The sequence below is a fragment of the Panthera uncia genome, chromosome F2, assembly GCF_023721935.1.
Source record: "Panthera uncia isolate 11264 chromosome F2, Puncia_PCG_1.0, whole genome shotgun sequence".
NCBI lineage: Eukaryota > Metazoa > Chordata > Mammalia > Carnivora > Felidae > Panthera > Panthera uncia.
This window is the reverse complement of record NC_064812.1, coordinates 59,337,645-59,350,234: the sequence shown is the minus strand read 5'-3', so window position 1 is coordinate 59,350,234 and position 12,590 is coordinate 59,337,645. Positions and strand designations below refer to the sequence as shown.

Genomic DNA, 12,590 nt, shown 5'->3' with positions numbered 1-12,590 from the left:
GCTAAGCATTCTTTTACTTGCTATAGAAAAATAATAGGTTTTATCATAAAGCCATAAAATAGTCCTTGGCCCACTTTCAAGCTTGTATGTATATAAAATGTCTAGATAGGAGAGGGTTCTTTCTCTATTCACATCTATAAATTTTGAAAATATATCTCTTATGGGATCTAAATGTTAAGTCTTGAGGAATTTCAAAAATTAGGACCTATTAAAAAAGATTCACAGGGCAGCTGAAAATAAGCTTTAAAGGAGGGCAAGGATAGTCTATTCTATTTGTAGAATTATTATAATGATGTCTAAAATGCCTAGGGGAAAATACAGAAAGATATGTACTAAAAACTGGGACAGGATGCCTTGAAGTGATGGAATTACAAATGATATTCTCTTTCGTAATTTCAATTTTTTTTTAATAATACGGCTGTACTAGAGTATAAACCAAAAAAAAAAAAAAAATGTTTAACTGAAATAAGTCTAGTTCCAATCCAAATAAAGGTAAATCTGTGTTCCAAATGTAAATTTGATAAATTAGCAGAGTGACTTGTGGAACACAGAATATAATCCACCAGAGTAAATAATGTGTACTGTGTTACTGATGCTAGTACCACAATAAGACCATGGAAAGCATAGCATGTTATCAAAGAGCCCCATTTTGTAAATACACAATCACCACTCTAAATCCTACACTTGGATCCAGCATAAACCTATTCTTCCCCTTCCCTACATGAATAGCGAGATAAATCATCATCACCATTATCATGATTACAACAAAAATATACAAAGCAGTCAATACATGTCAGGCACTCTTCCAAGCACTATACATACTAATCTCAGTCACCATAACAACCCCAACTTCATTTTACACATAAGGAAATGAGGAAGAGATATTTCATTTGCCCAAGGCCACCCCCCCAGGCCCAAGTAATCTCACACCAGAGCCCATGATCTTAGCCTCTACACGATGCTGTCTCTGAATGAACTAGATAAAATGAACACCATACACTGCAGAGGTACTAACTATAAACTATGGAGAAGTCCTGCCAGACTTGGCACTTAAGGCAATTTAAGTCAAATTAGACCTCAGAGACTAATGGTCACATTGGTTACCAAAGAGAATTTGGGGGAGCACAGTAAGTCCAAGAAACCATGCTGGCTACAGTCTTACTACTCTCTCTCATTCTTTGTCTCTTCTCTTAACGTTTTTGAAGCTCATGCTTAAAAGCTGATGTTCCATCAGGGAAATGCAAACCAAAACCACAATGACATAGTACTTCACACCCACTAGAATGGCTATAGTCGGGCAGCCACTGTGGAAAAGTTTGGCAGTTCCTTAAAAATTTAAACAGAATTGCCATTTGACCAAGCAATTTCATTCCTAGATACATATAAACTGAAATTTAGGGGCGCCTGGGTGGCTGAGTCGGTTAAGCATCCGACTTCAGCTCGGGTCATGATCTTGTGGTCCGTTAGTTCAAGCCCCACATCGGGCTCTGTGCTGACAGCTCAGAGTCTAGAGCCTGCTTCGGGTTCTGTCTCTCCCTTTGGAGACCTCTGCCCCTCCCCAGCTCATGCTCTGTTTCTGTCTCTTCAAAATAAGTCAACATTAAAATTTTTTTTTAAAAAAACTGAAATTTAAAACTGCATTGAAATAGGAACGCCTGGGTAGCTGAGTTGGTTAAGCATCTGACTTCAGCTCAGGTCATGATCTGGCAGTTCCTGAGTGTGAGCCCCACACTGGGTGAGCTCAAGCTCCACTTTGGATGAGCAAGAGCCCCACTTCGAGTGAGCATGAGCCCCGCTTTGGGTGAACCCCACTTCTCTCTCCCTCTCTCTGCCCCTCGCTCACTTGTGCCCTCTTTGAAAACAAAAACAAAAATGTATACACAAATGTTCACAGCATTATCCATAATAGCCAAAAGGTGGAAATAAACCAAAAGTCCATCAATCAATAGATCAATTAACTAAATGCAGTATATCCATACAATGGAGTACTATAGAGCCATACAAAGGAATAAGTACTGATACATGGATATAATGTAGATGGACTTTAAAAACATGCTAAATGAAAGCTAGACACAAAAGGCTACATATTGCATAACTCCATTTAGATGAAATGTCCAGAATAGGCAGATCCAGAGACCAAAGTAGATTAGTGGTTGCGGGGGCTGTGAAGAGAGAAAAGGGGGAGTAACTGTTAATCGGCATGAGTTTTCTTTTAAGGGTGATGAAATGTCCTGGAATTAGACAGTGGTAGTGGTTGTACAACAATGTGAATGTACTAATTCATAGCATACAGAATTGTATAATTGAAAATAGTAAAAATGATGTTTACATTATTGTGCATTTTACCTCAATAAAAAAAGTTTTTTAAAAAGTCTTGACTCTCCCTTGCATCCAATCTCCTCAAGAAAAGAGTCTTCCTAGGTGATTTCACCTACTCCTATTTACAGTCCTGGCAGACTCCCAGAAATGAGCCTATCCAATTGGGGGAGGGCACAAGCAGCATCCCTCCCTTTTGCACTCTTAGAAATTAATGACCTGGTCTTCTTCCTGCCCTTGCTTGACTGCCAGGGACTATGTGAATTAAATTAATTTAAGAAATATTTATTAAGGGCCTAATTCATGCCAGGGACTGTTTTAATCCCTAGGGATGGTAGACTGCCCTCAGGAGACAATCAACAAATAAAACAGTAGCAACTGATAAGATGGGTTAGAAGAAAAGTAAAGTAAGAGAACAGAGTAGTAAGAGAGCCTTTAGGAAGTGACATTTGAATAAAGAGGTGAATGGAGGGAGAATTCCAGGCATATGAATGCCTGGAGGAAAAAAAATGTTCCAAGCAAATGAGATACCAAGTGCCAAGGCCCTGCAGAGGTAACATACAGCCATTTTTTAAAAACAGGAAGTGTTCTCGTACCTGGATAGCAATGAGTCAAGGGGTAAGTGGTAGGAAACTAGGTCTGAAAAGTAGCCAGGAAGGTAAGTCAGAATTCGATTCCACATGTGATTGAAGCCATCAGAGAGGGTTTTAAGCAGGGGAGTGACATGGTCTGACTTATTACTTAAATTAAGTCTCTAGCTGCTGTTTGTCCAAAGAGAGGCAGTTGGCAGGCCACTGCATAGTCTGGGTAACTCCTCTCTGAAAACAGGAGGCTGAACCACCTAGGAGAATACAGTAGGATTGCAGGCACTGCTAAAAGTCCACTGAAGGACTGTGGTCCCTATTTCAAGATGGGACCAGTCAGCACAGTTGTTTTTCTGTAGCTTCCTGGGTACAAGTGCAGAGTCAGAGGAAATGAACTTAACCAGTTAGTTTTGATAAGCAGTGTTCAAGCTGGGAGGTACTAGAGAACATGAGAATTAAGTAACAAGCGACTGGTGGGAATGAGTGAGAAACTCCAGGGAAACACAGCCCCACGAAATCTGCAGGTTAGTAGTGGCTGCAACCCCCCTGGAGGCTCTGCTCATGTCTTCCGGAAGCACAGGTAACAGTGGGCCATGCCCCCACCCCAATTCCTGCCATCCCACTGGATAGATAGCTTGTAGCAGAAGCAGCAAGGAGTGCCTCCTGTGAGTGGCTGACAAGCAGAGCGGTTTTGAAATTTTGAAAGTGCTTCCACTTTGTAACTGTACAGAAGAGTCCTTGGAGGAGCAACCTGGAGGGGAGGGGGCTCTCCTTCCACAGTATGCTGCCACTGTATTCCTCTGGGTACCGCAGCATACCATCTGAGACAGGTAAATAACTGGTACCACACACAGCGATGTGGAAGCTAACAGGAAGGTAGGAGTGATGGCACAGGAATGGGCATGGGTTCCTCAGGGTAGCATTTCTCAAAGTGTGGGTCCCCCACAAAGACCATCAGAGAAACTTAACAGAAGTCCATGGGGGAAGGGAAGAAAAAAAAAAAGAGGTTAGAGAGGGAGAGAGCCAAAGCATAAGAGGCTCTTAAAAACTGAGAACAAACCGAGGGTTGATGGGGGGTGGGAGGGAGGGGAGGGTGGGTGATGGGTACTGAGAAAGGCATCTTTTGGGATGAGCACTGGGGTGTTGTATGGAAACCAATTTGACAATAAATTTCATATTAAAAAAACAAAAAACAAACAAAAGACCATCAGAGTCCTCCTGGTGGGGTCTAGAACACTGTTAACATCCAGATTCAAGGCTGACTGAATCAGACTCTTTGGTGGAGTCTACATTATTACCAAATAGCCTCAGTGATTTCACGCATGCTGAAGATCCGTGGGTCGTCTCCCCTTCCCATTTGTGAATACGAAGGCTTTGATTCCTGGACACTAACTTGGCCACTCATCTCCCTTACTGAATTCTCTTGATGCTTCTAGTAGGTGTTTAGTTGATTCTCTCGCAATTTTACAAATAAACAATTATATTTTTTCTGCCAAGAAAAGTAATTTTTCCTATTTCTTTCCAAATTTTATTCTTTTTTTCCCCTGCATTGAGCCACACCCCTTAAAGAATACTAAATAGCAGTTGATAATGGATGCTCTTGTCTTGCTTCTCACTTTACTGGAAATGTGGCTAATATGCCCTTATTAAGCATAAGGCTGGCTACTGGGTTTGGTTGGGATAGGAGGGGAGTGTGTGTATGTGTACATGTATGTGTGTGTGCATCAACAGAGTATATAGTTTATCATGTTGAAGAAGTATTCAATATTCATAACATTGTTTTCAAAGTCAAGAATGAATTTTCAGATACCTTTTTCAGCCTCTGTGTAGTTAGCAATTTTTACTTTTCATCTCTTAATAAAGTGAATTTCATTACCATATTTCTAATAGTGAAATAATTTTGCATTCCTGGAATAATTCCCACGTGGTTGCAGTGGTTATTCTTTCAATAAATTGCCAAATTCTATTTGCCAATATTTCAATTAGGATTTTTCCACTGCTATTTTATAAAGAATATTGGTCTGAAGTTCTAGCCTTTCTTGTTGTGTTTTGTTTTGTCTTAGCTGGCACTGTTGAGCTAGACAGTTAGGCTAGTTTTGATTGCCCAAAATAATGTGTTTCCTATTTTTCAAAGGTTCAATAAAATTTCTGTGTGATACCATCTAGGCCAAGTGCTTTTCTTCAGGGTGGTAGGGGGAGGTAATGGTAATTGGCTATTTGACTACTTGTCCTTTCACTTCTATAGCAATGGATCTTTTTTGGCAGTTTATATTTTCCTACAAAATCACCCAGTTTATCCTCATTCTGAAATAGTCTTCCTTGAGTTGAACAAAACAGTCCTTTATGAGAACCGTCATTTCCTAGGCGTCAGGCTTCCCTCACCGTCCAACTACATTCTGCATATTTGTGCTCTGCATTCGCACTTGCTCACATTGATTAGATTACATATTGGTTCTTCCTAAGAACAAGATCTTGGATTCTGCATGTTTTCTTCTATTAGTCTTCTGTTTTTCTAATTAATCTACTGATGCATTCATGTTCCTCCTTCAGACTTACTTTGTTATTCCTTTTCTAACTTCTTGTGTTGGAGACATGATTAATTTTCATGGTATCTATTAATATAGATACAAGATTAATGAATTTGTCTTCTCATAGGCTTTATGTTGCTTGTACTGCAATGCTTCAAGACAGAAATATACTATACAGTGTTTCCTAAATATTTTTGGTAACGTGAATTATCATGTGTATTCTATGAAACACACCTTGGGATATGCTGTTTTAGGTATTATGCCTTAGTTAAGAGTCTGTGTATTCTACAGGTTACTTTAATCTACTAGAAGTTTTTATCTTGAATGTATTAAAAATTACTTAACATTTTTAAATATAATTAAAAATGTTTACCAAGTATTTTTATAAACTTGGAGTAAATAAACACTGAAAGATGGTGTGGATAGAGGAAGATATCTTTAGATTTACAGTTAGAGCAATTGGATTTAAGCTTCAAAAACTACCTATAAGCACTTTGGGAAAGAGGACTTAGTTTCTCTAAGATTCATCAGTGATATGAAAGATCTTGTCTGTATCAACTTTATCAACCTTATTCAAGTGGCAAACCAGAAGGAAATTATTGTGTTTTTCATGAAATATCCTATCTGTGTATTTTCAGTTAGATATATATGTGTGTGCATATGAAGTGCTCTGTGAACTACAAAAACATTAGTAAAATGTTTTAAAGAAATTTCAAGTTTTTAATATGTCTTCACTAAATACTACGTGCTAGTAGTCTAGTAGCAGAGTCTTAAATTTAAGGAAATTATGGGTGTAGGGGATCAAATGATTTAAGAAAAACTTTTTGGAGAAAATTACAGAAAATATGGCTTATTTTTTCTTTGACTTGTAAGAAGATTCTCATTATCTAATTCTATCAATAGATCATCTTTGGTTATGGGTTGTCTGAGAATGTTCTTTGAAAACTAGTGCAAAGAATCTGTCAAGTCCTTTCAACAACAAAATGGTTCCAGAAAATATTTTAAATCCTCTGTTTCCTCATTAACTTAAGCCCCAAAGAACATGCTTTTAAGAAGTTTAAATGAAAAAAAAAAAACAAAAAACAAACCCACAAATATATCAGATTATATTTTTAGGAGAAGTTTCACACCCTTTTTGAATAAATTGGTTTTTTTGTAATGTCTAGAATAAGAGATTCCAATGGATGATTGTGTAGAATCTTCCAAGAGCTTTAGAAATGGCTCGCTTTGTTACAATGTCCAGCCCAGACATCTATTCCAGTGCCTTTGCTGATCAGAATTCACTATCAACTTTGGATGCTTGCCCACTTCAAATACTCCCAAAAGTAAGGAGACATTACATCAGCGGTGCTGCAGAAAGATTAATGTGCTTTGTTTGGAGATGTAAATGGTAATTATACTTATTGCATACTTCTAGTACTTAAGTCTTTTTTACCTGAATCTAAGTAAATCTAGTCGTACATTTGCATAAATAATGTGTAGTTAACAGATATTCATTGGAATATAAAAAACTTAACTTGGCATTTTCCCAGCTAATTGTTTTTACAGCTTGACTTCACTTATGCATTAGCTACATTCATAAAAAGGTTTACATAAAGCAAATATTTTCATACTAAATCCCATTTTCCCACTGTTGCCCAATATTAAATCTTGAGTTGTATTTCTGTAAGAAAATGTTGGCTCCGACACATCATAAAATTCATAATTAAACATCTAAGTGCCAAGGAATAGATACACTTAATTACTTATAAACTACATTTTATCCTCTCACCTGCAATTAAAATTAAACATATGGATTAAACAAATGGGTAATCATTTGTTTCATATTCACACAATCATTTTTTTAAAATGCAGAATTTTGGGTGACTTCCACAGAAGCTGAGAGTGCAAACATAATTTATTAGCTAGAATTGCCACATGGAAATATGCTGCCAGATTCAAGTGATACAAGTAGTCTCAAATTATTGATAATCATCTTTTAAGGATTTTAAAAATACCTTCTGCTATTGGTAATACACTTGACATTTTATTATAATCCATACCAGACGATTAATTGGAATTATACAGATCATTTGGAGCCAATACCATTGTCTGACTCAATACTACTTTTCAAAGAAATGGGGAAAAGGACCTGATCAACTACCTGGATCCTTTTGCAGTATAAAAAGTAACTTCTGCCAAAATAAAAGAGTACCTGGGACTTTTAGAAAACTCTTCTACTTTTTTAACTACAATTACTTTGAGGTAATGCTAAGTAATTTAAAGTAATTTAAAGTAATTTATTTTTTTTTCCTGCACAAATCCTCTGGGGAATACTATCTGGATTGCAATTATCTATGCTCTCCTTTTCCTGTATTGCTGCAGATAATCTAGGTATGCTTTTTATCAATAAGTCAGTGTGAACTATCTTACTCCAGGACGTACACTAAGCTAAGAACATCAAAACCTCTTTATCTTTGCCTGTGGCAAAATACCTGTACCTGAGGCAAAATCATGGCAACAAGACAATACTGGTAAAAACATGACACTGACAGGCAGTCTGACTACCATGCATGGAAATAGGTTGAGTAATACTTAGTATGACAGGCTAACAGTTCTGACCTCTGATTATGATTCCTCTTAACAATATAAATTAGAGAATGCATTTTACTCACACTGCAAATTCTTTCCAGTGAGCAAAATAGCTCTTAAGAATATTCTTAAATAAGTCTGTCATGATATCCTATTATTCCCAAAGAGCAGATGTTCACATGAGTTAGCACAGCACAGCAAAAAAAGCATAAGCCTGGAAAACATATAATCATGGGTTGGAGGGACAGCTCAGTCCTTCACTGGCCGTGTAAACCTGGACAAGTTATACACTGTGTCAGATCAGAGTAGGAAATCCTGATTGTTTGCCTTCCTTCTTCCTTGGCAACAAATCCATCATCCTTCTTAAACATCCCACAATGTTTCCATGATGCTTCAGCACCTCTCCTGCTTTTTATTATTCCCTGTAAAGAACCTAGGGGCTTTGTTACCAGCTCCTCAAACCTAGGGGCAATGCCACTAGCTCCATTACTATGTCTGCTTGGGAGAGGTCCAGGAAAGGGCCACAGTAACACTAGCAGATCCCTAGCCTTTCAACTGCTATGCTTGGTGGCATTTGTGGTCAGTGCTTATATCACCCCAGAGAGACTACTTCATGCTCCCTAGGAAAACTAACATTTGGCTCATCAATCATTCAAGAAGCCAACGCACTGCAAAAGATCAGGCAGTGTTCAGAAAATACCTTGATAAGTTCAGATATCAAGAAAACCAGTAAGGGACCCCTGGGTGGCTCAGTCAGTTGAGTGTTGGACTCTTGATCTCAGCCCAGGTCATGATCTCCTGGTTCGTGAGTTCAAGCCACACATTAGGCTCTGCCTTGACAGTGGGGAGTTTGCTTGAGATTCTGTCTCTCCTCTCTGCCCTGTGCGCATGTGTGCACATGAGCTCTGCACCCCCCTCCCAAATAAATATTTTTAAAAAAGAAAACCAGTATAAACTAAATAAACCTTTAGATAAATTACATGTAAAATAATGAGTAATGTTAACTTTAACTTTTTAAATTCTCTTTATGTCTTCAAGGACATTTATTTCAGTTTCAGGTTACGTTCTATCTCTGTAGACTATTTTATGAACTGTCAGTCAACCACAGTGTAGGTGTCTAGTAACTCATTTATCTTTGAAGAAGTGCATCTTGACCGGAGAATGTGAGAATGTCAACAAATAATAAGGAAATAAAGAAAACAAGTGGGTCAAGGTTCTGCTAACTGAGGCCAAGAAAAAGCCTGGGAAATTAATGAATAATAAGCTCCCAGGAAACTCGAACTGCGAAAAGCAGTAAGCCATGATGCAAATAATACCTGAGATAATTACACAGTCCAAACATCACGGCCTAAGATTCTAAACCTGACCCAAAGGTAAAAGAGAATAGTGAAACAGTTGAAGTTGCTTATTTTTATCTCAATGAGAGAGGAGAGATGAGAAAAAGAGAGAGAAAAGATGTGCAAGCAAACAAGGGTGAAAAATTCTTGATGATATTAAGATTGTTTTATTACATTACATTAGACTACTGAAACTCAACATAAAGAACTTACTTGGATTTAGGGAAGGTAAGAACACAAGATAGTTTTATTTTTGTTCTAAAATGAGATATGTAGACAACTAGTAAGTTCAGTACAGTAAAAAACCTCTTGCTGCCTTTATTGATTTGGAGAAAGCCTTCCATATATTCTTAAAGAAAGGATGTCAAGCAAAATCAAAAAGTCATTCAAACCTAGTGTGTATAAGGCTCCAGAAGTATTTGAGGAAGCAACATAGAGAATTCCGAAAATTTGAGACCCACATGGGAGTAAAGTAAGAATGCATCTTGAGCAAATTTTTATTATTCTTTTTGTTATTCTCCTTAAAAAGTCACTCAAGAGAACAAAAGAAAGCCTTGTAAATAAGACTCTACAACCTTATTTGCAGAGGATGACACTTCTTTGAGACAAGACGACAAATCTGCAATGTAACCTGAGACTGCAAGACCCTGAGAATGCCGAAGCAGGAAGAGTGATCGAGACTGACAAGAGCATGACCATGGTGATCTCTCAGGAAGCAAAATCATTCCATACATGCATAAGAAATTCTGTCCAGAAACTGAACACTTCAGTGCTGGTGAACTTATGATGAAGTCAACTAAATGAAGAGCTAAACTTATAATCTTAGTTGTCATTTGGCTCTTGTTTTATCAAAATGTAATTCTAATAAAATCAAAATAAGGGTATTCTTTTACTTCCTGAGTCTAAGAAAGGCAGGACTCACTGCAAATGTCTGTGAATGTTGTATTAGACCATATACTTTCTTTAATAAAGCAAACAGTTTAGAGTAAATGATTCACATACTATTCTGGGAGCAGTGCTCTAGGAAGGCTGTGAAGGGACTGCTTTCTGCTCATGCACGGGGAAAAGGGAGTCTTATTCACTGTAGCCCTCATGTCTTGTATGTGGCATGATACCTAGCACTTAAAAGGAGTCCAACTCATGGCTGTGAACTGAGAGAGTAATAACAGCTCACACTGAGCTTGCTATATTCCGGTACTGCACAAACAGCAACTCATCGAATTCTCACAGTAGCCCTAAGTGGTAAATACTGCTATTATTCCCATTTTTATAGCTGAGGAAACTGAAGAACAGAGAGGTTACACAACTTGGTGTAGGTGGAGCCAGACTGCAAATGAAGGTAGACTGACTACCGGTACACTGCATTACGACGGCCCTCTCGATGCAAGAGTGAGATTAGGAGGGGGAAGACTGGACCAGCAAGGACCAGGCTCTTAGTTTGCAGGAGCAGGGGGAGTCCAAAATAAAAGGATGGGCAAGATGAAATTCTTTTTAACTCTGTCTCAGATATAGCAATGTCTGTGAAAAGATAAATTTGATGTTTAATCATCTTTATACAATTAAACAAATACGTAACTATTAAAGTATAAATTTTCATATTTGTTTTACATAAATGTCTAGAATTAATCCAGGTATGCATATTACTTTGGGGATATACTGCCGTAGATGTTAATCACATAGATGTGATTTCATGTTAAAAGGTTGGGGAAATGCTTCGTACACAAATAAACATGTTGTGTTAGTTTGTTAAAAAAAAAGTAAACAGATGCATGTGGGATCTGCCTGGGGAAGGGCTAAGAGTGGATGCACCTAGTTACAGTTGGCTCCAGGTACTTTTCAACGTTTGGCATGACCAATGACCTTGAGGCAGCTGCACAATATACTGAGGACAGACTAAATCTGTAGTGTTCATCCTTGGCTACACAGTAAAATCAGCTGACTTACACAAATCTGTGAGAAAAAGACTGTTAAATCAATAGAAAAATAAGCAAAAATTATAACTTCACAACTCACAGAAAAAATGACTCATATATATAAGAGAAGATGATCAACTTGATTCATAAAGAAATACAAATTAAAATGCCAAAAAGGTATCATTTTTCACCTAATTATGTTGCCAAAAAGCCCCAAAAGATTCAAAATAGCTCCATCTCTAGTCTGGATTATCATAATAACCTCCTAACTGTTCTCTTAGCACCAAAGTGAGCCTTTCAAAATGTAAGTCGGATCACGTCTCTGTTTTGCTCAAAACCGCAATGCTTCTACATCTCATCCAGAATAAAAGACAACATCCTTCCAACGGCCTAATACAGCTTTACACAGGTCTGGCTCCACACCGTACCAATGAGTTCAATCACACCATTCAACACTTATTCCACTCCAACCACACTGGCCTCCTTCCTGCTCCTCAAACTCACCAGACATGTTTCCACTTGGGGACTTCGCAGTGGCTAATCTCTTGCCTCTCCCACAGCATTCTCAAAACTCACTTGCTCTCCTTAGAGTCTTGCTCAAATCTCACCTTTTCAATAAAATCTCCCTATTTAAAACTGTAATCTTCATCCTTTTTCTTCTACTCTACTTTCCATTTGTCCACAGTACTTCTTACCTTTGAATCTACTACAAAACATTTATTATATTTATTTTTAATGTATATTTATTTTGAGAGAGAGAGAGAAGTGTGAGTGAGGGAAGGGCAGAGAGAAAGGGAGACAGAGAATCCCAAGCAGGCTCCGTGCTGTCAGCACAGAGCCCAATGCAGGGCTCAATCTCATGAACCGTGAGATCATGACCTGGGCTGAAATCAAGAGTCAGATGTTTAACTGACGGAGCTACCCAGGCACGCCTGTATTTATTTTTTATTATCCATCTCACCCAACTAGAATGTAAGTTTCATCAGAGTAAAAATGTCTATTTTATTTATTGATGTATCTGAAGTACCTATAAGAATATCTCACACATGGCTAAATGTATGTGCAAAGACTCCAATATTTATAACAGCACTATCAACAATAGCTAAATTATGGAAAGAGCCCAAACTGATGAATGGATAAAGAAGATGTGGTGTATACACACACACACGCACGCACGTGCGCGCGTGTGCTGCAATATTACTTGGCGATCAAAAAGAATGAAATCTTGCCATGTGCAACAAGGTGGATGGAACTAGAGTATATTTATGCAAAGTGAAATAAATCAATCAGAGAAAAAACAAATACCATATGACTTCACTCATATGGAGCATTTAAGACAAA

The 12,590-nt window shown here is 37.9% G+C and overlaps 1 protein-coding gene and 1 long non-coding RNA gene across 6 annotated transcripts in view; one reads left to right on the top strand and one right to left on the bottom strand.

The window, feature by feature from the left end:
* STAU2 (staufen double-stranded RNA binding protein 2) overlaps positions 1 to 12,590 on the bottom strand; it is a 310,778-nt gene that overhangs the window by 204,389 nt on the left and 93,799 nt on the right. The window lies entirely within an intron of this gene.
* Positions 3,205 to 10,670, top strand: LOC125924611 (uncharacterized). The gene is made up of 3 exons (XR_007458483.1): positions 3,205 to 3,730; positions 6,595 to 6,818; positions 9,923 to 10,670. It is a non-coding gene; the product is annotated as an uncharacterized LOC125924611 (long non-coding RNA).